The following is a 5,602-nucleotide window of genomic DNA, read 5'->3' as shown; positions in this document are numbered from 1 at the left end:
AGCTTTTTTTTTTTTAATCCCCCAAAGTGTCCTAAAGGAAAAGTCATTGGTTGTGCATTTTAGACATTTTTCCATTCAAGGGCTGGACTTTGGAGAAAATTTTGAATATGTAGTTCATGGTTCTTTTTTTTTTTCTTTCCAGTGTGGACCTGTCTTCCCAGAGAATCTACAGGTCATTCCACATGAGGCTTTTTCACTTTTCATTCTATATCTCTACCTTTATACATTCTCTGTTCACTTCCTGAAGTTTCAAAGCTGTTAATAAGTACAACTATAAATTCACTTTCAATAAATTCCCTTTCTTGGTAACTTTTGCAAATACTAATTAGCTACCATAATATACTCAGTTCAAGGTCTGGCCTACCAAACCATAGAGGTGGATCACAATTGTTCTTAAATTTTAGGAAGTAAAACAGAACAAAATTAGTCAACACCACCTTCAGAACAATTTCAGATGCATTTTCTGTATCTCACTGTTTATGGAAAATGCTTTGCATTTACTCAGCTATTTTTCTCCTTTATTTTGTTTGCAGATATAATTAGGTGTCACTTGCATTAGTTCAGTAAATTCTGCTGATATTCTTCATAGTATTTTCTTTATGGAGTATCTGGCAAGTGGTCTTTAGACTTGTTGAGACACAATTTTAGTACCAGGATTTTCAGTGGGCTACTTTTCCTCCTTTTTTGCATGATATTTTCTAATTACAGGGATCTTCATTGAAAGCATAAATGTGTTGATATATCTACCATCTAGTATAAAAAAATGTTAAATAATCTCAGTTAAAATTTTGAATATCTTCTGAGTCTTCTCAGAGAGCAGTAAATATTTTACTAAATTGCTGAAGTCACAGTTGTCTACATAATATACATTATGTATTAAGGCAAAGTCATCCTCAACCAGGCAAGAGAGTTCTCTTGAAAAGAGTTCTCTTGATTTTACTGCTGGGGGTTTTAGTAATAATTTTGGCTTTAAACTGTAGATGGCAATTAAAATGAAGATTATGTAAATTGAAGCAGCAATAAAAAAGAAGAGTGACAGATATGCTCCATATGAGTAGTCAGACCTCTCAGGGGTGCTTATACTTGAAGAAGGCAATGAAGCACATACAGCCTGGCTTATACATTGGTTTTATTGTTATCATGTGAAAGAACTGAATTTAAAATGATCAATTAATAAATAAATGTATAGAGAATCCGCATGATGTAGTTAACAGGATTTAAATAAATGTTATACTTTAATAACATAGAATAAACATTCTTTTCATGTATCTCTAAATGTCCCAGTTTATGTTTGACACTAACATAATCAACTCTAGTGATAGGACCAAATCTTTTAGTAAAATCTTAGTGCCTAGACCCCACAAATGGGAGAAGAAAATCCAAACAAACAGTGGTTTGCCCGTGTATTTGTAACAAACAGCTCCACAAAATAAAACAAAGCCAAACAAGACAAACAAACAAAAAATCAAAATACGAATTTTAGTGTTCAGTGATTTCTATGGTGTCAATAGTGCCTTCATGGTCAATTTCAAGCTATCAAAAGAACATGACAAAATCGAAGTCGGGAGGAGATATGCACAATCAGTTGGTATGAGGTGCCTTCAAAACACCACTGGATGACTTCTGTGAGCAGAGAACTCCAAGAGTGTCTCCTATGAATGGTGGGCTACACAGTGGGCTACTATCATGACCACTGCAAACTGCTTGTCATACATTTATGCTTAATCATTAGTTGTTAAATAAACAGATATCTCAAATGAGTTACAATATTTTCTGAGCTAGTTAAATCACATTTAGAGAACTTTATTCAGTTCTGGATTTTACATTTTAATAGATATGTAAAACAGGAAACATGTCAGAGGATATTGATAAAAATATTGATACATAGCAATAGTATATAATAATGAATATATGAAAAAATAGATTTTGCTTATAGAAATGGAAATTTAGAGGTTACATGATAATCATTTTCAAATATCTAAAGTGCCATTTTGAAACATATATTTGATTTTTCTTTCTATGGGTTTAAGAAGTAAAATCAAGAAGGAAATATTATAGGTGGATTGGCTTACTATATGAAGATCTTTCAATAATTTGAATTTTTCAAAGACATAATGAAAACCTATAATAATTTAAAATTTTATTAGCATTAGTTCAACAAAAGAAAGGCCAGCCAATGAATCTACTCACCCGAACGGGTTTCTGCAGAAGCTTAGAGAACGCTGGCAATAGTAAAGCCTGTTACAGAGCTTTGAAGACAATGAGTCTTTAAGATCCCTGAAAATGGCTATAAGAAAAAAAAAAAGGGAACGAAAAGGAAGAAAATTTTTAAAAATCTTATTCTGGAAATTCAAATGTCTAGAGAAAGTGAGAATAAATAACCCTAAAGTCTTCTGCCGTCTTTAGATTTTATGATTTTGTATAAATAAATTTCCACAGCAGAGAGATGTGGACATTCCCTGGGATCTTAACAGGATTGCTGTATGTTATTAAACATTTCCCCCATAGGTGAAACTTTCACTCGTACACAGATAGATGGCAAATCATGTCTCTATTCGTGACTCAAAGGCAGGCTGCTTAATTTGGTTTCTGAGAAACCATGTTCCGACTCATACACACTGCATTCAGAGAAAATCAATACTTTATTTACATAGAATACAAAATGAATATGAAGCGTGCCTCCTTTTAGTATTATTATATGAAGTATCTTTGCTTATAAATAAAAGCATTTTCTATTCCTAGGAAATGTGAAATACTTTTCCAGCCACCTCAAATGTTTTGATAGAGAACAAACATATGTGAGATCAAAATCTCTGTCAGCTGTGCATCCACCGTACTCTAAAAGTAGGCATCCTGATTGGGGACACATGCCTTTCCCTGCTCTGACCTTTTTTTTTTTACCCTGTCTTTTGAAAATGCTATGTTGGCCAATTTTTGCTTTCTGAATTAAAATACAGCAATTTTCCTGGTGTTCACATTTTTGGAAATGTATTTCCAGGTAAAATATGATGATTCAAGCCATTCTTTGATATGAACTAATTTCCTGAGCAAGATATTTAATACCTTAGGCTATCGGTATTGTCACCGAGAAAATGAAGGAATTAAACTAAAAGTATCTAAGATCACCTCTATGTCTGTAATCTATGTTCTCCAAGAAAATTGTTTCAGGAGGTTATAAACATCCTTTGATCTGTTACTATGTACCAAGCTGTATACTAGGCACTGGTGACACAGAGGAATAAAACCTGAGGCACTGGATGGAGTAATTGGCACCGTCATCTGAAATGTTGTTAAAATTTATATTCCCTTTGCCCAAGTTACAGTATGGGTACAAGGGCAGAGTGATTTATTCCATCAAGAGGGTGACATAGAGGGAATGTTATACAGAGGAGGTAATGGTTGAGCAGTTTAAGAAGGAACTAAAATTCACCAAAGATTCATGTATCTCACCATTTTTTATTTTAAAGGCAACAATATATGTCATACATATATAGAAGCATGGTTATGCTAATAATTTATATGGCTCTACTTTACATTTTACATTTATATACAATATCTTTAAATGTTATTTATTTTGACAATGATAAATATATATTTAAGATACCTGAAGAGCATCTGCTAGTTTGTATAACTATTCTTATCAGATCAATCACAGCCTCTTATAAAAGAGTTGGCCAAATGTTATTTCACCTCATTTTATCTCCTGATCCATTTTTGATACTGTGATGATTTACAGTGTGTCTCTGGCCATGTCAACCACCAACTAAAATTGTTTTGAAGGTTTTCCACTGCACTCAAAATAAAGATCACATTCCTTCCTTAAAAACTCTTATTTGTTACTGCCTTGCTCTCTTCAACCTTATTTGATATCACTCCTAGGAAAGCTCTCTGCCCTCAAATTATCATACATTTCTTTCAATTACTCTATTATATTTCTCCATCCCAAGACTATCATACATACTGTTCTGTGTACGAGAAATACATTTTCTTGACTTCTACCTCACTTCTGTTTAAACTAATGAGCTAGCATGTGTGCTTCATGCCTTAGTTTTCCCTATACTCTCTCCCTAGACTATAATTGCTTTGAATTTAATATTCTTCACTTTTACCCCTGTAGAACTTACTGCACTTGTAATTTTTTGTTTAATGAACATCTCTCCTCTAAGGTCAACCTTAACTTAAAATATCCTATAAAATTTATACTGTTTTAATTAGTTGAGATAAACAACTAATTTTATATTTATATATACATATATAATTTTAGCGTGCTAATTTTTCTATTAAAGTATATGAGAATTATTCTATTAAGGCATGTAAAAAGATATTTAAATCTGTGTTATTTGCTCTGATAGAAAAGCTAATGCGAGAGGAAGAGAACGCAAGGGAGGGAGGAAAGGAAGGTGACAGCTCTGCATTTTTTTAATTTTCAGAAGAATAACACAGTAAAAATAAAAATCTTGTACGCCAGAGAACTGTTGTGTTCACGCTGAAGTGTGAGGTTTACTTGTTAGAACAGTTTAAATCGGGATTACAGCAATGAGGGTTAAACATAGTCCCCAACAACTGCCTCCTGGCTGAAATTCACAAATAATACATTATTTTCCCTTAGCAAACTGTATTCAAGTCAACAAACTTGGCCAGTTTAATGTATGATATTTAACATATATTGATCCAAAATGCACATCTCCTTAGAAAATAATGACGTAAAGAAATAGGGGGAAACAAGGTGGCCCGTGGGTAGCAGCTGCACCCGCCACCTCCTGCAGCCACATCAAAATCACAACTAAAATGCAGACCCACCGTCACTCAGAGCCTCCTGAGATCCGGCTGCACAGAAGCCCCACAGCCAGGGACCTGAAGCAGCACCGAGACTGTAGGAGTGTCGGAGACGCGGAAGAATCGGACTGAATCATGCAGACGCGGCCGAGGGCCCACACCCGGTGCCGCCAGTTAAACCTGGGAGGACATCTTGGGGGTGGAAGTTTCCCAGAGAAGTGAGGGTCCCAGCCACACATCGGGCCCCCAGCCCAGGCCTCCAGGACCCGGAAGAGACGTCGCCACAACTCTGGGCTGTGAAACCAGCGGGGACTGTCGCTGAGGGTCGCGGAGGCTGCGGGAGCCCAGCAGCTCCTCTAAAGGGCCCGGCGCGGACTCACTCGGACGCTCCCTCTGAGCCCAGCGCCGGGCAGCAGCCTGAAAGGACCCGGGACACTCGGGGAGGAACTAACCTGCCTGAGATCCGGGCGAGAGGCAGAGGGCGGCTTCCTCCCAGGCAGAAGGGCTGGCGGAGGCCATGGCTCCTGTGGCGAGTCCTCCCCGCGCACAGCCGGCAGGCAGGCGCCATGTTTGAGTCGCCAGCACCTGACTCACCTGTGGCCCCGCCCCGTGATTCCCGGAGGCCCCGCCCCTCCCCACCTGCAGCTCATCCAGGCCATTTCCAGGGGCTTTTCTGTGCAAGTGGCCTCTCCAGCCTCATGCTCAGGACTTTCCTAAAATCTCTCAAACAAGCAGCAGTTGCCCCATGTGGCTTGATAAGCGGCCCCAGGCCTGACACTAGTGGCAGCCTGCATTGGCTCATAGCTTGGCCTCTCCTGGGCTCCTC

The 5,602-nt window shown here is 37.8% G+C and overlaps 1 non-coding gene across 1 annotated transcript; it reads left to right on the top strand.

The window, feature by feature from the left end:
* The first annotated feature begins 2,166 nt into the window (after positions 1–2,166).
* On the top strand, positions 2,167–2,295 carry LOC148092860 (small nucleolar RNA SNORA33). Its single transcript, XR_015714716.1, has one exon. It is a non-coding gene; the product is annotated as a small nucleolar RNA SNORA33 (small nucleolar RNA).
* Positions 2,296–5,602: the final 3,307 nt, after the last annotated feature.

This window comes from Miniopterus natalensis, chromosome 6, assembly GCF_054644295.1.
Source record: "Miniopterus natalensis isolate mMinNat1 chromosome 6, mMinNat1.hap1, whole genome shotgun sequence".
In the NCBI taxonomy this organism is placed as follows: domain Eukaryota; kingdom Metazoa; phylum Chordata; class Mammalia; order Chiroptera; family Miniopteridae; genus Miniopterus; species Miniopterus natalensis.
Note: the sequence above shows the minus strand (reverse complement) of the source record. Positions and strands in the feature narration are given on the sequence as shown.